The sequence below is a fragment of the Schistocerca cancellata genome, chromosome 5 (genome assembly GCF_023864275.1).
Source record: "Schistocerca cancellata isolate TAMUIC-IGC-003103 chromosome 5, iqSchCanc2.1, whole genome shotgun sequence".
Lineage (NCBI taxonomy): Eukaryota > Metazoa > Arthropoda > Insecta > Orthoptera > Acrididae > Schistocerca > Schistocerca cancellata.
This window is the reverse complement of record NC_064630.1, coordinates 565,606,280-565,631,910: the sequence shown is the minus strand read 5'-3', so window position 1 is coordinate 565,631,910 and position 25,631 is coordinate 565,606,280. Positions and strand designations below refer to the sequence as shown.

Below are 25,631 nucleotides of genomic sequence, written 5' to 3'. Positions count from 1 at the left end.
AAATCTGAATCTTGAAGACGGCACTGGGATTTGAATCTTGCTCCTCTCGAATCCATTCTCTTAACCGCCTTATCAACCGATATCGCGAAAAATGAATAGACAGTTTAAGTCAGCAATTTCTATCCCACAGACATTGCTGTGGATGTTTTCCTGTACTGTGGCTTTGGTATCATCCAACGTGCTTTCACTTCGTATGATTCGTTTCGTTCGGCATTTGTAGTTCGACGGATATACATATTGCTTAATCTCCAGCAATTTGTCAATCTTACTGCACCGGTTTTACTACATTCATATCATTTCGTTGAATAAATTGGGTGCAAATGCCCCGCGAGAATCTATTTTACACACTTGATCACATTTCAGTTTTAAAAGAATATTTGTTCTCCTTCGATACCACAATGCAGATTTGTGGTTACTGTTTCTTTTTAGCAAATCGTCTTCAGATCAGCTCATTACTCTCACTGCGGTAGTAGTTCGTCTATTGACCACGCCCTATGTCACGATATATTCTATTCTGTTGTAAGGCTCCCTAAAAGCAACAGAAGAACGCCTTTAAACACAAATGACATTGCTATCCTGACAGTGAATTAACGCTTAAAATCTATGTGTCATTAAATTTTGGGAATTGATCGGTGTCATTCAGACAGGAAGAGTGTTCGCTATTTTCCAAATTTAATAGGCTGGTTATGTTCCACTATTCTTCCAATGATTCGAAAGAAACCCATCCATATTCTTATATGCCTGTAGGTACAATTCTTTGTACGTGCGCAGAGAAATACGCTAAGCGCAAGTAAAGAATCTGATTTATTTACAGCGCCAATTCTAAATTTGTTTGACTTCTGCTTTGCGTGCGCTTCAAACGCGCTCTTTACTGTTACGCGGGACGACGGCGCATGCGCGGGTTTGTTGAGCTGCCATCTTCCGGTAAGCTTCGGAAGCTATCAGTCGTAGGCAGGCAGTGGTTTGGAGTGCTGTGTTGAGTGCGCGTCGTGTGTCTCGTGCGCTTGCAAGAAACTGAAAATTCAGGGAACGCCGGTCTGGATTACGGAGACGGTAAGTGACACTTCGCTTTCCATGCTCTGACGCCCACCGTACGATTAATTTTTACTCTAAAACTACAGCCTTGATAGACTGTGATCAGTGAAAGCCGCAATTTCTGTAACGTATCACGCCTAAAATTTTTCCTATAATGTATGTTCTGTACCAGCGTGGTCACTAGAAAATTAGAATAATTCTGAGATCTAGCCAAAGCGTCACCTTTCTTACTGCTAATTCATTGACACTTCAACAAGTCAAGATACTAAAGTCATTTTGCAAATTATTCCTTGCATGATTTATCTTCGCAGCCGTTTGAAAAAACTTCCATGAGTCCGTCGATGTTGAAACATCTAAAAGACAGTATGTGTCTATAGTAATATGTCTATTCCCAAAAAAATACAAATATTAAATACATTTATGAATGCAGATTGATTTTTATTTTTTAATGAAACAATACGTGTTCAATGTAGTCACACTTTACGAAATATTCATTTGCACGCAGTAATGACACCTACGTAAGTATATCTGAAAAGTCGCTGATCTTTTATGTGGATTAGCCATGTTTCCACTGATTAGCAACCACGCCCCCACGATTTGCACGTGCATAACTTCTAATGATATTTTCTATTTATACATTCCGCTCATTCATTCCTTCAAAATGTAGTAATTTTAGTGGGTAAATGATGTTCATGTGCGGCTCTGTGTTGCAAGGCTACGGTATCAGGTCATTTATTTAGCCTACTGTTTTCGCTACCGCATTTTACTGCGAAATAGTTTCAGGGGACAAATATAGTGTGATTTGTGTTAAAATCTGTTTGACCGTTTGTTTTTTCTAATTTCTGAAGCAACTGGACTCAAAAAAAAGCGCGAGGACCAACACGAACGAAAAGCACGAGAGCAAATTCACAAATATTTTAGTTTCTACACACCGTGAATATTTTGTTATGTACTGCGTTCACGAACGAAAACGCTTGTTTCCACAAAAAGTGAACTGAAATAAAGCTGTGTCGAAATAATGTAGACTAAATCTGCACTGGGAGTTACGCATACGTTTTGAATTCCAGTGTTATGTGCAGCTATTTCAAAAAATTTTACTTTTACGAAAGAAGTGTATTTAGCATAACCTCTTGAATCAGTCTCTTGCACATGTTACCTCTGAACACACTTTGCGGTTATGTGTCACAGATTAGAGAAAATAATTGTTACGTGAGTTTTAGTTTGGTAAGTTGCGATTTGGATGGGTCTCGCATGACGGCTTGAGAATTTAAATTGTAAACCAGGAATAACAGTGTTGTTTATGTCAAAAATCTGATACGCATTTGACTCTTTCTTCTGTCAGTAACTTCGCTAAATGCTGTAAAACTTTCTAAGCAAGACATAAAGAGATACCTTTACTGTAATGTCGGCATAGAGACATAAAGTTCGTACCACATGGACGTCTGCGAAACATTCTTATTTTAGGTGCTCAGAGTGTTAAAAATGTTCAATAGTTTTCCTGTGAGTGAATTAAACAGTTGAGTACAGCGTCACTAGAGCTTGTAAGTTTTTGAAGTTGATCTCCGAGTGTTTACCTTGTTATATGGACAGTTCTATTCAAACTATCGTTGTTTGGGTAAAGTGGGCGCCGTTATCTCGCTCTTTACTAAGTCTTTGTGTTCAGTAGTCAACTGAGCTACGTCCATTCGGTAACATCAGCTGAATGACGAAGTACTTGACTACGCTCCACCTGTATCATTGCAGGGCGTACATATTAATGTGTTTCGATTTCGTTGGAGACAGCGTACGTTTTGGCGAAAGCAGAGAGACTGAAGATTTGAACAATTCATTTGGTGCGAAGCTTGTCTTGCTGTTAGTTATCGTAGACGCTACGAGATAAACAAAGATTGCCCTGGTGACAAAGACGAAAATGCCAAAGGGTTTTTAAGAGAAGACAAGTCCTCGAAAATGGAAGCCCTTTTTTGTATTGCTTTAGGTGATGCTTTCGGCTTTTCCATTCCTCTTAAACGCATATACCATTTATTGGCACAAAAGAACGAAACTGAAGTGCACATATTTACAGGTCATTCCTGTCTAAATTTGGTCCGCAATAAATTTTTTTGTTAACTGAAAAGTCTTCCGGAGTCAGGCTTGTCTAAGGTACCTGGAAGTATTTTCTGATGCGTCATAACAGAACGTGTGTCAGAGAGAGCACAAATTTTACATGTTGCTTTCTTTTCAGAAAGATTGATTAATAAACATATGTAAATAAAAATGTAAATCTTCGCTTGTTCAGAATCATGTGTCTGCGAAAGTTCGTGACCGATTGCTTTAAAATTTTGACGCAATGTTGCATTCTAATGAAGGCATGTTTTAGTTGCCTATTTCTTTAATTCTATATATAATTTAAGAAATACATATATAATTGAGAGTTTTGGTAACAACGTTTCCCTACTATCAAAATTTCAAAGCATTCAGTCAAAAACTTTTAGTCCAATGAGGTAGAAGATTTTATTCTTTATTTTGTGTATATAGTTAAGAGATGTTGAATCCAAATTTTAGACCTCCAAAAAACCAAGATATTTTGGCACTTTTTTCAGGTTTTTACCCTTTACTCGGAAACTGTGCAATGTACTAAAATGTTACCCTTACCAAAATGAAAGAGCATTAAGTTTTGCGTCGAATGACGCAAACATCGGTGTCGCAATCAGTTGTCAAAGTTCGTTCATTTCTACCAACTTGGCTAAAAAGTCGCCCCCATCGCCTGTAGTTCAAAAACGGCTACCCCAAATGAAAAAATGTCAAGTTATCAAAGTTCTAGGGCATGAGATTTCGTGTTACAAAATCATCTAGTTTTTCAGTTTTAGGCACAATTAAGCATCCATTCACTTGAAAGCCAAAATAATTCCCTTTTGTTGTTTTTCATTTAAGTCATAGTTATTCAATGAAATGGAATTTCCTGTGGGGAGACTGCTTAAATGAGCGCATACGTGTTCTCTGTGTAAATCTTTTTAATTTTCTTCATTATGTATACTTTCATTCGTTTTTATCCATACCTTAATTGGTAAGAGTCGGTTGTTAAAATGAAAACCAAGTACGTAGTAACGGCCAATGTATATTTACGCGTGAGTAATATCAAAATTTGTACAAATGAACAAATAAAAGGACTGACCACATTAAAAAAGATTTGAATATCAGAGATTAATATTTTATCAAATTTCAATTCCATCGAGTTCGTTTGGGAGACTGCGACAAGTCTCGGTCCAGCATCCAGTCTTCAGGAACCGTTGCGGCACTTTCACCAATTTCCTCGTCCTGGTAGGTATTTTCCACCTCTTCCTCGTCTGTGTCGGGCCCAATTTCTGCGGCGTTCTTGCAGGATAAGCCACAACGGTGTTTGCACGTCGAGGAGCAGTTCAGCCCAGATTTTTATCATCTACATGCTGCTGGGCATCCTGTTTTGCGTGCACTGGAAACCATCTTCAGTAGTGTGTGTGTGGTGCCGCAGCTTTCGTCATCGTCAAGGGAAACAAGCCTGATGAGCTTTTCTTCCAGCCTTAATGCCATGGATCAGTTCTGCTCCCCAGCCAAGATTGCACTTGAGGAGAGGATCGGAATGAGTGCCACCTTGCTGCGTCCGATGTTGGCGGTAGCCCTTCATGTTTGGAAGATTTTATCGGGACAGACTTTACAAAAAGCTCGTACCTGAGCTCGTCCAGAGTCGCGCAGTTGGAATTCCCATGCAGTGCTAACATCAGCTGTTCTCTTGCCTGTGCCATTAAGTTTTGAGACGCTGGGGGTTTAACGAATTCAGCAGCGTGCACTTTGAGGTGTGGCTGTTGCGCCATAAGGTGTAGCAATTTCCCTTTTTCTTAGCCAAAAAAGAGGATGTGGTATCATATCCTGTGAAGGCATGACTGAAAAGGGCAACTGCAGTATCGAAATTGAAAGAATTACTGGAGTGGGACCCTCCTGCTGATTTCCCTCTTCCCGCTGTATGGAAGTACAGGTTGTTTCCTCGACCAGTTAGGAGAACGACCACGCCATTGTCGTCGCTTACGATTGCTACACTGTCAGACTCAGCAGCTTGGGAAATAGCTATTTCCACAATTAATGAATTCGCATCTTCTACTGCCTGTAGCATTTGAGTACCTCCATCCTCAAATTACCTCATGAGCACAAAAATTAAGTGGTTCCTGTTGCTCCTATTTGGGAGATACTTCTCCTGTGCGACTGCAGCATTTGTATCTTCATCAAAAATGGTATCTGATGAAGAACCTGGTGTCTTTAAACGACGAGAACTTTCAGAAGACTTTGTTCCACTTTGCGTAGACAAAAATTCAGAAGTTATACGTTTTCTTTCACGATCAATGTTCAGTGCAGGGAGAGACTGCCATGATTCCTCCCGTGGAATGGAAAGTATTCAACTCTTCAATCGCGCAGATGTTAAAATCGGCGTTATCAGAGATGAGCTGGATGAATCCTCCACTGGTTATAGTAGGATGCTCAGGTCGTCCAGCTTAGGACGTCTCAAATACGGAAGCTTCCATTATTGGAGCTGCGAATCCAGTTGCACTAAGAGCATTGACAATAAGCCTTCCTCGAAACTTTTGTACCTGAATGTACTGAGCCCAATGAATAGTGAAGATAGAAATGACCGTGGCCTTACTGCAGAAATCACAGGGTGTGACCAAGCAACACACTTTTTTTCATTTGCCTAGAGATCATTTTGACTTACAAAAAAAAACAACTAAATAGAATTACTTTGACTTTCAAGTTTATGAACTGTTGACAGCGCCTACAATGGGAAACTAGATGCCTTTTTGTAAGATTAAATTTCGTGCTCTACAACTTTGATAACTTGACATTTTTCATTCGGAATAGCCGTTTTTGAGTTACAGGCGCTGGAGCCGACTTGTTAGCTCAGCTGGTAAAAATGCACGAAGTTTGACAACAGATTGCGGACAAACAGCTGCACTTATTTTTACAGTTAAATAGGTCATTCGACGCAAAATTTAATGCTCTTTCCTCTTGACATGGGTAACATTTTCAATAGAATGCACAGTTTCCGAGTAACAGGCGAAAACAAGAAAAAAGAGCCAAAATGACTTGGTTTTTTGGCCACAAAAAGTTGTCCTGATAGTTTTGGAGGTTGAAAACCTGGATTCAACATACTCTCAACTACATACACAATATAAAGAAATAAAATCTTCTACCTCGTTCTTTGCAAGCAAAGGGCTTTTTTGTGACGCTGTTACAGGACTGTTTCAGAGATTTGCGATTAGGAACATTTATCTATATAAGCACAAATGTAGATGCTCGTTTCTTCAAAATCTCAAATCTTCGAAAATTCTTCAGGGATTGCTTTGAAATTTTAACACAACATTGCTTTCAAATACTCACGCTTTTTTATGTACCTACAAGAACGCCATCTGGTATATGTTTAATAAAAGGAAAAACGTCATGATAATGTAATGATGATGACTTTTTTAATTATTTGTAATACAGAAATTTACCAATAACCCGCCAGGTTTACCGAGGGTAGGCGCGCTGGCCCCGCATCGAATCCGCCTGGCGGATTAAAGACGACGGCCTGCATGTGGTTTTTAGGCGGGTTTTCACATCCCACTAGGTGAATACCAGGCTGGTTCCCCATGTCAACGCCTCAGTTAAACGATTCTCAGACATTTGAAATCGTTCCCACTATTTCATGGCTTACACTAGACACAGACGCCTGGTACACTAATTCCGTCCTGGGGGGTACGGGGTGGAGACAGAAGGGCATCTGGCCACCCTCTGACAATAACATAGCCACATCCACAGTAACAAGACCGACCCTGCATTGACGTGGGACAAAGGCCCAAAGAAAATGATGATGATAGAAATTTAGCAATAGTGAAACGTTAGCAAACAGGAATGTTGTTATGTATAGTTTATTGGTATTTGATTATAATACTACTACAGAATCTGAATTTGCAATAACAATAAAGAGTGCTCTAGGTTAGAGATATGAGGGAAGAGAAGGTAGAGAGGTGGGAGGAAATGGACATAGAAAACAGGTACGAGAAGATGGACACAGAAAGGGGCAGGAGAAGTTGCCGAGAGACATGGAGGAGATGACGGACAGAGAAAGAGAAGACAGGTGATGGACTGAGACAGGGCAGGAGGAGATGGAGAGAGGGAGGGAACTCAGGGGAAAATGGACAGAGGGAGGGGGGAAGGTGATGGAGGAAGAGAGGGGGATGGAGGAAGAGATGGACAAACAAAGGAGTAGTGGAAGACGATCAAAGAGAGGGGGCGTGGGAGTTGGACAGAGGGAGGGCAGCGAAGGAGATTAGAACGTACAACCACTTCCGACATATATCAGAAACGTGTGTTTTCTCTTTTCTTTCTTTCCCATTTAAGCAGACTGAGCCACGGCAAAGCGTAGCCGGGTACTGAGTGCCGGGTACTGCTAGTAATAAATAAATAAATTATACTAATCCTCACCTACTCATTCATTTTCTCATGTGTTTACGACATGTACATACTAGATCAGAAGGTTTTTTTTTCTCTCCGTGTAAGTCATAGCCGTGCACGGCCATGGAAATGACACTCGCGCCTCCCAAAGAAGTAGCGGCCATCATAAAATCCTTAAAATCAAAGTATTCTGGTGGTTATGACAACATATCAACGAAGGTAATCAAAGAGTGCTCATGCGAATTGAATTCTATCTTAAGTCATTTGTGTAATAAATCTCTTATCACCGGAACATTTCCAGAATGGCTAAAATATGCTGGAGTTAAGCCTCTTTACAAGAAGGGAGATAAAGAGATACCTTCAAATTATCGACCTATTTCACTTCTGCCGACTTTTTCAAAAAACATTTGAAAACGTTGTGTTCAAGCGTCTCCTTAAAACTGACTGCAAATAATGTATTGTCCAAGTCACAGTTTACGTTTCTTAAAGGTGTCGATATAGAGAAAGCTATTTACGCGTATAGTGAGAATGTACTTAACTCATTAGATAACAAATTAGAGGCTACTTGCATTTTCTGTGACCTGTCAAAAACCTTTGAGTGTGTCAATCATAGCATTTTCTTAAGTAAATGAGAATATTATGGTGTCACTGGCAGTGCTGTGAAATGATTTGAGTCTTATTTAACTAACAGGAAACAAATGGTGTCCTTGCGAAATACCTATGAGGTAAGCAGTCTGTCTTCATATGACTGGGAATTAATTACTTGTGATATTCCTTAAGATTCCATCCTGGATCCGTTGTTTTTTTTCTTGTATACATTACTGACCTCTTGTCTGCTACACTGCCCATGCGCTAATTTTGTTTGGTTTGGCCGGCCGGAGTGGCCGAGCGGTTCTGGGCGCTACAGTCTGGAACCGCGCGACCGCTACGGTCGCAGGTTCGAATCCTGCCTCGGGCATGGATGTGTGTGATGACTTTAGGTTAGTTAGGTTTAAGTAGTTCTAAGTTCTAGGGGACTTATGACCACAGCAGTTGAGTCCCATAGTGCTAAGAGCCATTTGAACCATTTTTTTGTTTGGTTTGCTTATGGTTCAAAATGGCTCTGAGCACTATGGGACTTAACTTCTAAGGTCATCAGTCCCCTAGAACTTAAACCTAACTAACCTAAGGACATCACACACATCCATGCCCGAGGCGGGATTCGAACCTGCGACCGTAGCGGTCGCGCGGTTCCAGACTGTAGCGCCTAGAAACGCTCGGCCACCTCGGCCGGCGTTTGCTTATGATACAAACATTGCAGTAAGTAGCAAGTCAAGTGCAGATTTGGAAATGGCTGCTAATCGAAATTTTATTTGACGTTAATAAATGGTTTAAGGCTAATTCACTCTCATTAAACTTTGAAAAGACTCAGTATATGCAGTTCAGAACTTTAAGAGGTTTGTGTATGACATTTGAAGACATGCAGGTCGACAGCATTAAATTTCTGGGTTTACAACTCGATAATAAATTCAGTTGGGAAGAGCATTCCACAGAACTGCTGAAGCGCGTAATCAAGTCTGTATTTGCAGTGACAATTATGTAAGATGTAGGAGATAGAAATACAAAAAACTTGCATACTTGCTCATTTTCAATCTATTATATCATACAGGTTCTTATTCTGAGGTAACTCCTCAAATAAAGCAACAGTTTTTAGCGTGCAGGAACGTGTAATAAGACTCATTTGTGGAGTAAATTCAAGAACATCTTGTAGAAACCTGTTCACGGAACTTTGTATTCTAACATTTACTTCTCAGTATATTTATTCCTTAATGAAATTTCTTGCAAGTGATATATGTCTATTTCCAAACAGTAGCTCAATACAGTATAATTATACAGTATAATAATACAGAATAAGAACAATCTACATAAAGACCTAAGATTACATAGCTTGATCCAAAAAGGGGTCCAATATTCAGGAACACACATTTTCAAAAAATTTGCAGCATCCGTTAAAAACATGGTTTCAGTTAAAGGCACAATTTAAACAGAGTTTGGGAGACAGTTTGAGAGGCAATTCCATCTACTCTATACATGAATATCTTAACAAGGACTGCTCCAGCTTAAGTAAAAATGTCTGTTAGATTTCAGTTTTGACAGTACTTGATCACAACAGCCAAGATTCAGTATTTTGTGTATGATAAATTTATTAAAAGTGCATAACTATCCATTCTTACAATCTGTAAATTACGCATTTATTCTCTGTCAAATAGTAGCTGTCAAATTTCTCGTATGATGATTTTGTTCAGTCCTATTCTGTCCATTTTATCAGTTACGATGAGATCTAGTAAAGTCATCAGAAGATCAAAACAACTGCATAATGACTTAGACCCAATATCTGTACTGTGCGAAAAGTGGCAATTGACTATGAATAAGGAAAACTGTGAGGTCATCTACATGAATACTAAAAGAAATCTGTTAATTTTCTGTTACATGATAAATGATACAGATCTAAAGACTGTCGAAACTGGAACTATCACATAGATAGTGTTGCAGGGAAGGCAAACCAAAGACAGCGTTTTATTGGCAGAACACTTAGAAGATGACAGGTTTACCGAAGAAACTGCCTATGCTATGCTTATTCGTCCTCTGTTAAAAATGGCTCTGAGCACTACGGGACTCAACACCTGAGGTCATCAGACCCCTAGAACTTAGAACTAATTAAACCAAACTAACCTAAGGACATCACACACATCCATGCCCTAGGCAGGATTCGAACCTGCGACCGTAGCAGTCGTGCAGTTCCGGACTGGAGCGCCTAGAACCGCTTGGCCACAACGGCCGGCTCTGTTAAAAGTATTGCTTTCATGTGGGGTATCCTTAGCAGATAGGATTGACGGTTGACGCCGAAGTAGTTCAAAGAAGGGCAGCTAGTTTTGTACCATCGCGAAATAGAGGAGAGAGTCACGAGTATGACAAGTGAGTTGGGGGTGATAATCATTAAAACAAAGGCGTTTTTCGTTGCGGCTATACCTTTTCACGAAATTTAAATCACTAACTTTTTCCTCTGAATACGAAAATATTTTATTGCCGTCAACGTACATAGGGATAAATGACCATCGTAATAAAATAAATCAGAAATCGTAAGGGAAAATGTTAAGCATCCGTGTTTCCCACGCGCTGTAAGAGAGTGGAACAGTAGAGAAATAGTCTGAGGGTGGTTCGAAAAACACTCTGCCACGCACTTAACTGCGAATTGCAGAGTAGCGGTGTAATGTAAATGAATCGATACATTACAGTATGGAATGCAGAACACATGAGGAAGCGCACCACCCTTTAGAAGTGGGCTCGAGATTGGTAACTTCGCGTAATGAAAAATGCAAGGGAGGTATGAAGAGGAGAATAACTCTTATTTATAGCTGCATTGCAGTGTATAGCATGCTCAAGAGAATTATTCTTCACTGAGCGTATGTGTATGTGTATTGAACCGGGGACCTAGAAACGACGAAGAGGCTTCGTCCCACCGTAGTCCTCAGTGGTTCACAACCCCACAACAGGCCACAGCAGTCCACCCACCCCACCGCCGCCCCACACCGGACCCAGGGTTATTGCGCGGTTCGGGCCCCAGTGGACTGCCCCCCCCCCCGCCCCCCCCCCTCCCCTCCCCGAGAACGCCGCAAGCCAGACGATTGTAACCGCAAATGTTTGCGTGGTAGACTAATTATTGTGTACGCGTAAGTGGAGACAGTGCTTGCGCAGCAACTGCCGACATAGTGTAACTGAGGCCGAATAAGGGGAACCAGCCCACAGTCGCTGAGGCAGATGGAAAAACCGCCTTAAAAACCATCCAAGGCTGGCCGGCACACCGGACATCGACTCTAATCCACGGGGCGGATTCGTGCCAGGGACGGCACGCCTTCCCGCTCGGGAAACAGCGCGTTAGACCGCGCGGCTAGCCGGGAGGGCATCAGTGAGCGTACTGTCCATATATGACACTCTGTGTTCAATGTGAGAAATAACTAGTAGTAACCATCAAATACTTTTAATGTTACAGTTGTTGACTTATGAGACAAGCATACAAAAAAGGAAAAGTTACAGGATGATGCGTTACTCCATTTTGATGGATTCGTGTTCCAAGAGTAAACTTAAGAGAGTATTAATTAATTGGACTGACGTTCAAAGGAAAAGGCACCAAGCAATCAGAGATATTCGTAATGTAAGAGGTCGCCAACTATGGAGCCTGTGAGGATGTGAATGATGACGTGATAGCAGTTTTCCTGTCGAGGTGTATCGCAGTTATTCTCCCTGTGGCTTTTGCGACCGGGACGTTGTGTGGGGGAATCTAAATAAGGAATGGCCACTTCATTGCTCGGGGAAATGCTAATGGCATCAGCATTCCCTCCAAGCGCTTCCTTTGGACTGATAATGAGTTGTCCTGCCATCGAGTTAAACGGAATCCATCATTGGCGAAATTTGAGGTCTCAACTTCGCTCCCACCCCCAAGTTCACTCCGGTCGCAGAAATTGTTAGTGCTGTTGAACAGGTTGCAGCTCGACTTCCGCCAGAATCAGCCGAGGAAATACGCCGCGAAACTTGTCGTGCGTTGACGAAATCCAAGCCGATGAAGTCAAATATCAGCAGTAAAGAGAGGGCGGCCATTCGTGATCTGAGGGAGCGCTCTGAAATTGTTGTCTTACCAGCTGACAAAGGCAATGCTACAGTTGTTGTCTCCCATAAGGACTACACTGATAAGATGCAGAGCCTGCTAAATGACGATTCCTACCGGAAGATCAGCGTTGACCCTACAAAGAAGGTGGAGAACAAGACGAGGGCGCTTCTCAAAGACGCAGATTTACCGGAGGGTGACGCTAGGAAATTGTTACCCCAAGGTCCGGTACCGCCTAGACTATATGGACTCCCGAAGGTTCACAAAGAGGGGGTACCATTACGCCCCATTGTCAGCAACATCAGGGCACCTACATATTTGTTGGCCAAATACCTGACGGGAATATTAAGTCCTTATGTGGGTAAATGCCCTCATCACATCCGTAATTCCGTGGATTTTGTTAAACGCCTTGATAGCTTCAGGTTGGATGAGTCAGATATCATGGTGAGTTTTGATGTCGTTTCCTTGTTTACGAGGGTACCCCTGCGAGAGTCACTAGAATTGATTAGTCAGAAGTTTGATGAGAAGACCACTGAACTTTTTAGGCATGTCTTGACTTCCACGTATTTTCTTTTTAATGGAGAATACTACGAACAAACGGAGGGAGTCGCCATGGGTAGCCCACTCTCACCGGTGGTAGCGAATTTGTACATGGAGAACTTCGAGGAGGAAGCCCTGTCGTCATCCGTATGGAAACCTACTTGCTTTTTCCGTTACGTGGACGACACGTTCGTCATCTGGCCACATGGTATGGATAAACTCCTTGACTTCCTTACACATCTAAACTCCATACACCCCAACATCAAATTCACTATGGAGACTGAAACGGAGGGTAAATTACCTTTCCTTGACGTCTTGGTCAAGAGAAGGGCTGACGGCACCCTAGGTCATGGGGTGTATCGGAAGGCTACGCACACTGATCTGTATTTGCATGCAGACAGCTGCCACCACCCTTCACAGAGGAATGGGGTACTTAAAACTCTAGCACATAGGGCGCGCACTATCTCTGACGCAGAGAGTCTACCCCAGGAATTGGAACATCTGAGAACTGTATTTCGAAAAAATGGGTACTCAGAGTGGCAGATTCAACGTGCTCTCCGCCCAACCACTGCAGCACAACCTGTTGAGATGGATGAAGTCACGAGGGAGGAGGTAGGCACTGCATTTATTCCATACACAGGCGCACTCTCGGGGAAAATCGCCCGCATTCTGAAGAAACACCGGGTCGGAACTGTGTTTTGTCCTCCAAATAAAACTCGTGCACTGGTGGGGAGCGCCAAAGATGACCTCGGTTTGAGGAAGGCCGGCGTGTACCAGATTCCGTGTCAATGTGGCAAGTCGTATATTGGTCAGACGATGCGTACCGTCGAGGATCGATGCCGTGAACACCAGAGGCACACTCGACTGATGTATCCGAGCAAGTCGGCGGTCGCTGAACATTGTTTGTCGGAAAATCACGCCATGGAGTATGACCGCACGAGGATTCTGGTACAGACGTCGAGATACTGGGACAGCGTTGTTAGAGAGGCCATCGAAATTCGCACCAATGACGACCTCATAAACCGGGACTGTGGCTATAATCTTAGCAAGGCTTGGGAACCAGCGATCGGGTTAATCAAGAATAAATCGAGCAGACGTATAGTTGTGACGACCACGGCGGACAGAGCCATCACACCGACGACATCTCAGACGCCGTCGCAATCTGTTCCACCGCGCGACCGTGGCGCTGGGCGCGGACGGCGGAGGGAGCGCGCCGCGGGCGGAGGGTATTTAAATCGGCCGCCGCCGCGACCGAACCCAGTTCCCTCTGAGCAGCCATAGCGTACGGATCTCCGTGCCGGTACGTTCACAGGAGCTCAGTCCGTCAGTTCACCTGATGATGGCGACATGTTTGATCGCCGAAATATTGTGCCCGTTGGACACTATAGACCGGCAGCATACCCGTGGATATTTTGATTATCAAATACGCCGGGAGAAACTCAAGAATCACAATATTTTGGTTGACTTTTTTGTTATAGTTGACTCAGACTGTTGCATTCTTGAAGCTACTGCACGTCAGACAATATTAAACACATTACACTGAAGCGCCAAAGGATCTGGTATAGGCATGCGTATTCACATACGGAGATATGTAAACAGGCAGAATAGGGCGCTGCGGTCGGCAATACCTATATAAGACAATAAGTATTTGGGCAGTTGTTAGATCGATTACTGCTGCTACAATGGGAGCTTATCAAGATTTAAGTGAGTTTGAACGGGGTGTTATAGCCGGTGCACGAGCTGTGGCACACATCATCTCTGAGATAGCAGTGAAGTGGTGATTTTTCCGTGCAACATTTTTCCGTGCAACCATTTCACGAGTGTACCGTGAATATCAGGATCCGGTAAAACATCAAATCTCCGACATCGCTGCGGCCAGAAAAAGATTCTGCAAGAACGGGACCAACGACGACTGAAGAGAATCGTTGAAAGTGACAGAAGTGCATCCTTCCGCAAATTGCTGCAGATTCAATACTAGACCATCAACAAGTGTCAGCATGCGAACCATTCAACGAAACATCATCGATATGGGCTTTTGGACCTGAAGACATATTCGTGTATTCTTGATGACTGCACAACACAAAGCTTTACGCCTCGCCTGGGCCCGTCAAGACCGACACTGGACTGTCGACTGGAAACATGTTGCCTGGTCGGACGAGTATCGTATCAAATTGTATCGAGCGGGTGGACGTATATGGGTATGGAGGCAACCTCATGAATCCATGGGACCTGCATGTCAGCAGGGGTCTGTTCGAGCTGGTGGAGGCTCTGTAATGGTGTGGGGTGGGTGCAGTTGGAGTGATATTGGACCGCATGTTACTTCTAGATACGACTGTGAAAGGTGACACGTACGTAAGCATCCTTCTGATCACCTCAATCCATTCATGTCCATTGTGCATTCCGACGGACTTGGGCAATTCCAGCAGGACAATGCGCTACCCCACACGTCCAGAATTGCTACACAGTGGCTCCAGGAACACCCTTCTGAGTTTAAACACTTCCGCTGGGTACGAACATTATTGAGCATGTCTGGGATGCCTTGCAACGTGCTATTCAGAAGAGATCTCCACACCGTCGTACTCTCACCGATTTATGTACCGCCCTGCAGGATTCAACGTGTCCGTTCCATCCAGCATTACTTCAGACATTAGTCGAGTCTATGCCACGTCGTGTTGCGGCACTTCTGCGTGCTCGCGGGTGCGCAACACGATATTAGGCAAGCGTACCAGTTTCTTTGGCTCTTCAGTGCATAAACTGAATACCATCTGATCCAACCATGCCTTTTCAGGTGACAAAAAGACAGTTGATTATTAAAATTGCATTTGCGATCATGATAAACAAATTGCAGGGACTAACGCTTCAAAGGGCAGGACTGTATTTACCAAATCACGTCTTTACCCACGGACAGTTATACGTAGCGTTTTCTAGAGTACCTAACATTTTTGTATCCCTTAAAGAAAATGAGAAACAAAAAGTACACGAAGATTAATTTTTTACGTCAAATATCGCTTACATCGAGGTATTATAATGAATATACAAGGATGTATCGTAAGTCCATGATTATTATTTCACGTCATTCGGTTCATTTTTGAAGATGTTTTCTCCTCATTCCCGCATCTATCCTTATTCCGGCTACTATATGTCTTCCAAATACTGTCATTATTTAAAACTATAAAAGTACGGAAGTTTTGCGCGGGTCCCCTGGTAATAATAATAATAATAATAATAATAATAATAATAATAGATTTATCAATGGCCGATTGATTATGCATTCTACGACAAATCTGAACTACAGTTTTTTAGTGGTCTCAAAGAAAAGTACGACTAATGCCTTGACAACTAAATTATATCTTTTTCAAAATGAAAAAGAACTAAATTATTTCCAACAAGTTGGACCTACTCACTTAAATCTTGATAACCTGCTACTGTAGCAACAGTAACCGATCTAACAACTGCGCCAGACACTTCCCTTTTGTAGGCGTTGCCGACCGCAGCGTCGTATTCTGCCTCTTTACATATCTCTGAATTTGAAGACGCATGCCTATACCAGTTTCTTTGGCGCTTTAGTGTACATGGTATTGCAACAGTTTTCCCGGTTGTCAGCTGGCTGAGCAGTAATTCTAAATACGGGACGCGTTCGACACTTTCACATCCTTATAGTCGTAAATAATAACAGTATGTGAAGTAGTAGTATCCCCGGTCAGCGCGGCTGATTACTGTGCGGAGGGGCCTGTGTTCGATTTCCGACCTGGTCTGAGAGTTTCTCCTCTGGCGCACTGGGTGTTGGGTTGCCATTACATTCTTATCGTCATAGCTGACATTACTATTGAGATGGCTGAATGGGGATGGCCTGAAAGCCAATAAATTGAAAAAAAGTTATCGTTGGGTACGGGTAGTTGTGGGAATGAACACAAAACACATTTAAAAGTGAACCGAACGACATGAAACAATAATCAATGAACTTATTTGTGATACAGCCTTGTATATACGTTTTCATAGACATGATTTTGAACAAAATTCAAGTACAGTAGGTACTTTAGGCCGCAGGAGAAATAGGTAAATCGCAATTTAAGGCGACAATGACAATCATGTATGTCATTTAGGAAAGTATATTCGGTTTCACAATGTACTACCGCAGTGGTCATGGTTATTATCTGCGACAATGATGTATACAATTTACCCAATTAATGAGTACTTTAAAACAAATAGAATAGTATTTGTAATAAGATAATAGGAAAATGGAGTCTCTTATTCGTGGCTGACACGTTAGCTTCGTAAAACGTGGATGTGAAGCTATCCATCCATGAAGTCCTTTTGCCTACGATAATTAAAAGTCTCTTTTGTGTTAAAATTTTCCATAAATAGTAACTTCAAGCCCCAAATTGGTATACAATGATAGAAGCCTTTCTAACGATACCTCATTTATCCCTGTACGATTAGTATGTGTTGAAAACAAGGCATGTTGACTTGAGAAATAACACTTGTCAGTGATTACTATTCGGACACTCTGCGTAGCTTATTACGGAAACAATGTTTTCAAAAACGATGGAGGCTTATATTCTCTCTTTCTGTTTAGATCCCAAAAATTTTCATACAGTTTGTTGCATTTTTGTCAAATAAAGAATGTTGGAGACCGTGGCTCCTACTTGGTGTACAGCAACCAGCCACAAAGTGGTTTTAGGTTACTGTACTTTTTGAAAAAAATTGTTGCCTAAAACTAGTCTACGGCTACTTGTTATACATTCAGGCATGGGCAACGTTTCCGCACCTGTGGGCCCGATTCACAAAGATAAGCTGGCGGCCCGCGCCATGATGTGAAGCGACATGACAGCATCGCTCCTGGTGCATAAAGTCAAAACTATAGTGTCCGTAGCGTTAATGTTTACGGGGTAACGTACCAATAAGAATAGCACCCTTTTCCCAACACGCTATGCTAACAAATTATGGATCAAAACACTGGTTTTTGAGAGTACATTCATTTTATGTTCACTCCATCTTCAGATGCGTACATTTGTTACTTCGTCGTGAATATTTTTCCTCTAATGACGACATTGTACAATAGTTGTCTCAAAAACTTCCGTTCTAAAATTCTGCTAAAGCGCTAGTAAAGAAATAACGTTCGTGACACATAACTGACTGACATGAATGGAACTGCTATAATTAGAATGATCAGACGAACAACTTGCTAAAATCATTTCTTACAAAGCTACCAAGTTTTATTCCAGTAGACGATGGATTACATGGCTGCTCACCGGTCGTTGTGATTCGCAACATTTCGAGCTGTGCATGAAGCCTGCCTGGGTTAAAGTGTGCTGTGTTTACTCCAAGTAACTCTTCCAAACATCATGTAGATGGACGATTTCTTTGGTAGACGCAACAAGTGTCTCTTCAATATGAGATAGTCACATTAGATCGCCTTGGTTGAACCTTCGATCAGTCTCATTTAAAAAAGATCAAGATTTTAAAAACTTTCTCTCTTCATTCTTCGTTCGTGAGGCAGTTCTTCAGTTTGCAGAAGATGTTTCCGTGTGGTTGATTTCGCTGGTATTCTACTTATAAGCACTCCGTGGTCAGGCCACAAGTGGCCCACCGGGACCATCCGACCGCCGTGTCATCCACAGCTGAGGATGCGGATAGGAGGGGCGTGTGGTCAGCACACCGCTCTCCCGGTCGTTATGATAGTTTTCTTGGACTGGAGCAGCTAGTATTCGGTCGAGCAGCTCCTCAGTTGACATCACGAGGCTGAGTGCACCCCGAAAAATGGCAACAGCTCATGGCGGCCCGGATGGTCACCCATCCAAGTGCCGGCCACGCCCGACAGCGCTTAACTTCGGTTATCTGACAGGGACCGGTGTATCCACTGCGGCAAGGTGTTGCCGGTATTTTCCTTGGCTGTGAGATATTTGGATGTTTCTCATTTAGGCTCTTAGAATAATCTTTAGTTTTCACTAACAACGTATCAAATGTTTCTGTAATCCCAAGATTCACAAGAGCTCTTTGTAGTTCGTTTACAGAACGTTTCACTACGGGTGCATTAAAATTTGGATTCTGTAGGCATCTGCAAGTTCTTCGCACAGTCCAAACCCTTGAGTATCGACTATCATAAAAAGTATTCCAATTATCAAAATATTATCTGATAATTCGAAAAAAATATGAAATGTAAAAAACCACGACCAAACACTGAACATGGACCAGCAGTTTGGTAGTCTAATGCCTTAAACGCTCGACTACCGACCTCTCTTTACTAGAAGCGTAGAATGACGAGCAACAAAGCTACAGTATGGAAACACAAAAACGTTAATAACACGAACATTATTAACTATGGACTCCATTACATTCACAAAATTTGATCTGTAGCATATCCACAATGAGAGACATGATAATTTATAGAGATCCACTTTAGTTGTACTAATTATTTATTCAAATCACGACCGGTTTCGGGATTTTGAAATCTCGCCTTCAGGTATACGAAATTATTGCATTTGGGAACACACAACATGCGGTCGGCCCAGTAAGTGCAAGAGCTCCAAATCACTGCATGATGATGGAACGCCAGCCACTACTGTGTGGAGGGCCACGCCGGAGGTCCGCCGAAACCGGTCGTGGTTTGAATAAATAAGTAGAACAACTGAAGCTGATCTCTCTAAATTACCATGTTACATTAGTAAACAAATGTTTGGTTTTTTGACGATCTTTCGATGCACAGCACTGAAAATACAATTTTCCGTCATCAGCTTTGCCTAGAATTTTTCAAAAAATAGGAAATGTCTTGGAAAAAGCCGAAACAAATGGCTCTTTATTTTCAGTATAGGTGGTTCTTGCAAAACTGGACCAAAATCAGTGATTCATAGGTCAGACTCTCCCCGTGTAAGGCGTTGTTCTGTGGTCCACAGCGTCTCAAAACTTCCTGTAGAGCAAGATTCAAACTAATTGCACTGGATGTAAAAGCTCTTTTGACTAGTCTGTAAGAAGGATTTTACAAGATCTTCCATTTCTTCGGGGTAACTTAGGACTGTATAGAATGTAGTGGCAGTTATACACTGAAGAGCCAAAGAAACTGGTTGTTGTTGTTGTGGTCTTCAGTCCTGAAACTGGTTTGATGCAGCTCTCCATGCTACTCTATCCTGTGCAAGCTTCATCATCTCCCTGTACCTACTGCAGCCTACATCCTTCTGAATCTGCTTAGTGTATTCATCTCTTGGTCTCCCTCTACGATTTTTACCCTCCACGCTGCCCTCCAGTACTAAATTGATGATCCCTTGATGCCTCAGAACATGTACTACCAGCCGATCCCTTCTTCTAGTCAAGTTGTGCCACACACTCCGCTTCTCCCGAATTCTATTCAATACCTCCTCATTAGTTATGTGATCTACCCATCTAATCTTAAGCATTCTTCTGTAGCACCACATTTAGAAAGCTTCTCTTCTCTTCTTGTCTGAACTATTTATCGTCCATGTTTCACTTCCATACATGGCCACACTCCATACAAATACTTTCAGAAATGACTTCCTGACGCTTAAATCAATACTCGATGTTAACAAATTTCTCTTCTTCAGAAACGCTTTGCCATTACCAGTCTGCATTTTATATCCTCTCTACTTCAACCATCATCAGTTATTTTGCTCCCCAAATAGCAGAACTCCTTTACTACTTTAAGTGTCTCATTTCATAATCTAATTCCCTCAGCATCACCCGACTTAATTCGACTACATTCCATTATCCTTGTTTTGCTTTTGGTGATGTTCATCTTATATCCTCCTTTCAGGACACTATCCATTCCGTTCAACTGCTCTTCCAAGTCCTTTGCTGTCTCTGACAGAATTACAATGTCATCGGCGAACCTCAACGTTTTTATTTCTTCTCCATGGATTTTAATGCCTACTCCGAACTTTTCTTTTGTTTCCTTTACTGCTTGCTCAATATACAGATTGAATAGCATAGGGGAGAGGCTACAACCGTGTCTCACTCCCTTCCCAACCACTGCTTCCCTTTCATGTCCCTCGACTCTTGTAACTGCCGTCTGGTTTCTGTACAAATTGTAAATAGCCTTTCGCTCCCTGTATTTTACCCCTGCCACCTTCAGAATTTGAAAGAGAGCATTCCAGTCAACATTGTCAAAAGCTTTCTCTAAGTCTACATATGCTAGAAACGTAGTTTTGGCTTTCCTGAATCTTTCTTCTAAGATAAGTCGTAGGGTCAGTATTGCCTCACGTGTTCCAACATTTCTACGGAATCCACACTGATCTTCCCCGAGGTCGGCTTTTACCAGTTTTTCCATTCTGGTACACCTGCCTAATACCTTGCAGGGTCCCCGTAAGCCAGCACGAGTGCCGCAACACGACGTGGCATGGACTCTACTAATGTCTGAAGTAGTGCTGAAGGGAATTGAAACCATGAATCCTGCAGGCTTTTCCATAAATCTGTAGGAGTACGAGGGGGTAGAGATCTCTTTTGAACAGCACGTTGCAAGGCATCCCAGGTATGCTCAAGTCTGGCGAGTTTAGTGGCCAGCGGAAGAGCTTAAACTCAAAAGAGTGTTCTTGGAGCCACTCTGTAGCAATTCTGGGCTTGTTGGGTGTTGCATTGACCAAGTCCGTCGGAATGCATAATGCACGTCAATGGATGCTTACGTACGTGTCACCTGTCAGAGTCGAATCTAGACCTATCAGGGGCCCATATCACTCCAACTGCACAAGCCCCACATCATTACAGAGGCTCCACCAGCTTGAACAGTCCCCTGCTGACATACAGGGTCCATGGATTCAGGAGGCTGTCTCCATACCCCTTAACATGCTGTCAAACTATATAAACACACAAAAGTAAACCAGCCTGTACAATTCCATCTTCACGTTTAATGTAGGTTTAAGCGACAAAAAACGTTGCACGTGTTACAGATTTTAGGCCTAAAATAGAACAGCCACGAACTGTAACAGTTTTTTACAAAAATTAAACAAGACACATAGGTGTTGAAACATGTTTTGATAGAGAATATAAAAAACAAATATCAGGCGGAGTTTTAGAAGCCCGAAGCTATCTGCTGTGCCCCGTCCTTCAGAAAAAAACACAACCGCCTGTTGCGCAAGAACCGAAATTTAGATAACATAACAAAATCGTGTTACTTGCTACTCGAAGAGTGGGAAAAGAAGGTAAAAAGGCATTGTAAATCGCATACTGAACTTGACATCGAAAAAAGGATATACTGTACTTCCGCTGTACTGCGTTACAGGTAGAGTATTCTCACCTAGGCCGTGCACGAGTTTGATGTTAGTCGACATGGCATTTTTACAATTTTTTATTTTGTTAAATGAGTGCAAATTCACGCTTTTCATACATGTTACGAGTTGGTGATAGTATTACTACAAGTAACAAGGGAAACTCCTCATCACACCCCTGTCAGATTTAGTGGTAAGAGGGCCCAGTGGACATTCCGTCAAAAACTGAACACAGATCAAGCATGAAAACAGGAAGAAAGTGTACTGGACTCTGAAATAAAAGCAAAATGGAAAGGGTGAACGGTCCAAGAGCAACAAGTGCAGTACAGGACGGCTAGGCAGAACAAGTGGCGTTGTGGTTAAATGGTGTTGGACTGCCAAGCGGGCGGGCCGTATTTAAAGCTCTCTCGTGACAACTTTTTTTCTTTCCCTGTTCACTGTATTCAAATTTGTGTCTGTGTCGTGGCGTAACGTCTGTTGGTAACAGCGAGGTGTACGGTAAGGACCTATAATGACAGTTGATTCTGCACAACTACTCTATTAGCAGCCGAAGGAAGTGGTTTTCGAATGGGAACCGCAAACGTTTGATGATAAGGCGACAACTCAATCGAATCCTTCACACCGCAAAACACATCTGGTTTGTCACGCCCGGCACTTATGAAAGACAGTACGTGTACTCCGTCTTCAGGCCAAGAGTGGCCCACCGGGACCATCCGACCGCCGTGTCATCCTCAGTGGAGGATGCGGATAGGAGGGGCGTGGGGTCAGCACACCGCTCTCCCGGTCGTTATGATGGTATTCTTGACCGAAGCCGCTACCGTTCGGTCGGGTAGCTCCTCAATTGGCATCACGAGGCTGAGTGCACCCCGAAAAATGCTAACAGCGCATGGCGGCCTGGATGGTCACCCATCCAAGTGCCGACCACGCCCGACAGCGCTCTTAACTTCGGTGATCTCACGGGAACCGGTGTCTCCACTGCGGCAAGGCCGTTGCGAAAGACAGTACGTGAGTCATATGATTTATTGCTTTCGTTTCTGTGACAGGTATATATGGTATCTCGCCTGCTCTCACTATTCATCATATTTACTTGCGACGGTAGGGTATACTAACCACATGACTCATATTCTGTAACCAATGTGTAATATGACAAACCTGCTTGGCAGTCCATACCATGAGCACTTACCTACGACGCCGTTGCTATTTTAGGCTGCTATTTATTGCAGTTCTCGGTCTTGATCCGTTCACTGGTTCTATTTTGTTGTTTTTTCCACAGATCAGTACTCCCTGTTTTCGTGCGTGATCTGTGTTCAGTTTTTGACTGGCTATGCACTGGGCCATCTTACCATTAAAGGGGAATTTCCCTTCTAAGAAACTATTTGTCGCGCAAATTAGTCCACGACTATTTTTCGACCTTGGAAATTGTGTCCTTACGCCTTGACAATTTTTATCAAAATCGATCAGCTTATTGATAGTGCCATAAAGAGAGAACAGCTAAACTCTCGCGCAGACTTAACGGTAATCGATATACAGCATTGTTCGTGTAGTGGAAGGAACGAATACAGACGTATGTGCACATTAACTGGCCGTTTGTTGGTGGCGAACACGTCTAACAGAACGCGACTGGCAAGTACACGGATTTGCTGCATTAGTGTGCTTTCACTTGCGTCGCATTGCGACGGAGGGCCGTGAAACGTTTTCAGTAAACAGCTTGTCCACTGAAATTCTATTAACCGACTTTGATCAAACTTGTCACAATGCAAAGTAATAATTCCAATTCGGACCTTGGCGTACTGGTATGCCTAAAGAAATACAGGGGTTTGACAAAACCATGGTAAAGCCACGAGAGCTCCATGCTTGTACATAAATGCAGATAATAGCCAAGCCTGAAGGTTGCACCATTGTATCTGACGACGAACGGAACGTGTGCAATGTCCTCAATGCTTTGCAAATGTCAGTCGTGTTTCAGAACAGTGTTCCGTTAGTTGTGAATGCATTATATCGCAGCTACGTGAACTGGAGCGTTGTGAATGCATTATATCGCAGCTACGTGAACTGGAGCGAGGACTAATTATTGGAGCTCGTATGGTGGGTGCTTTTGTAACCAAGGTAGCCGAATTTTTTGGTGTTACAGGAGGTACAGTATCGAAGATTTATTCCCATACGTGGAATACGGCAAAACTTCGTCCGCTAAATCAGAACGCGGACGAAAGTGTGTGTGTGTGTGTGTGTGTTGAGCGATCGTGACGGACGGTGACTGAGAAGTACTGTGACGAAAAATAAGGGAACGACAGCTGTAAAACTCACTGCTGAACTGAATGTCGCATTCGCAAACCCTGTCAGCACCAAAATAGCGCGAAGGGAGCTCCGTAACCAGAGACTTTCAGAGCGGGCTGGAATTCCAAGCCGGCCGCTGTGGCCGAGCGGCTCTAGGCGCATCAGTCCGGAACCGCGCTGCTGCTACGGTCACAAGTTAGAATCCTGCCTCGGCCATGGCTGTATATGGTGTCCGTAGGTTAGTTAGGTCTAAGTAGTTCTAAGTCTAGGAGACTTGTGACCTCAGATGTTAAGTTCCATAGTGCTTAGAGCCAATCAAACAATTTTTTTGGAATTCCAAAACAAGTCATCGGTGATGCAAATGCCCGTAACAGGTAAACGTGACGCCGAAGCTGCTGAACTATGAAGCAATGAAAGAAAGTCATTTGGTGTGATGAGAATTGCTTCACACTGCTTCCAGCTTCTGGCCGAGTTTTCGTCTCAAGAGTGAAACACGTCGGTGGTTCGGTGATTATTTGGGCAATCATATCGTGGTATTCCACGGAGCCCACGGTAGCTCTGCAAGCTCGTATTACTGCCAAGGATTATGTGACCATTTTGGCTGGTCAGGTCCGTCCATGGTACAGTATCTGTTCCCCAATGGTGGTGATGTCTTCCAAGACGACTGGCCCCCTGTTCACACAGCTCGCGTCGTCTATGACTGGTTTTGTGAGCACCAGGATGAATTGTTGCATTCTCTCCCCCTCCCCCCCCCCCCCCCGCAATCAAAGTCAACAATCTCAATATTATTGAGCCTCTGTGGTCTTCTTTGCAGGAAAGAGTGCCTGATAGCTATATCGCTATCCACTAGAGCGTATTAGGCACGGTAATGTGTTGTTATTTTGGTGTTTCCAGTTTCTTTACAATCCCTGCAGCTCCTTAGTAATACGTTCCTTCTCTCGCAGATCTATAGTAAAATGGCAGTTCCCTACTCGAATGTATGTCATAATCTGGCAGAAGTAACGGCCATAAAATGTATACCTCCTTGAAAAACAGACGTAAGTGCTGTATCGGCATTGTAGGCTACGAGGGCTATCCAGTAATAGAGTTTTTAAATAAAAGATTAACAAAAAGGAAAAACCAAATTTTACTGCACGCATTTTAAAGGTACTCTCTTAAACTATTTTTTTACATAATCGCCATTCAAACTGAGGCACTTATTATACCGTGGCACAAGTACGAGGATAAGTCAATTATTATCCGCAATTTAGTTATATTTTTGTTTATTTTGGTGGTACTGTCGTTTTACGTTGATGACGCATGCTTTATTTATTTGTTATTATATCTTTGCGACTTTCAAGCTGCTAGGATAGTTTCGTTATCGCTGCCGTGTTGTTAATCATGGCTGCTCTGCTGTCTATTTGCACCAAAGAAGAGCCACGTTCAGTGATCCGTTTTTTGTGGTCGGATGGGCGTATCAGGGTCGAAATGCATCGAAAACTTTCGGTACA

The 25,631-nt window shown here is 42.8% G+C and overlaps 1 protein-coding gene across 2 annotated transcripts in view; it reads left to right on the top strand.

Annotated features, from left to right (window-relative positions):
- Positions 1 to 941: 941 nt before the first annotated feature.
- LOC126188403 (protein GDAP2 homolog) overlaps positions 942 to 25,631 on the top strand; it is a 1,021,851-nt gene continuing 997,161 nt past the window's right edge. For both annotated transcript variants that reach the window (XM_049930006.1, XM_049930005.1), the window contains exon 1: positions 942 to 1,053. The gene's annotated coding sequence lies outside the window, so the exon portion shown is untranslated. The remainder of the gene's footprint in view (positions 1,054 to 25,631) is intronic.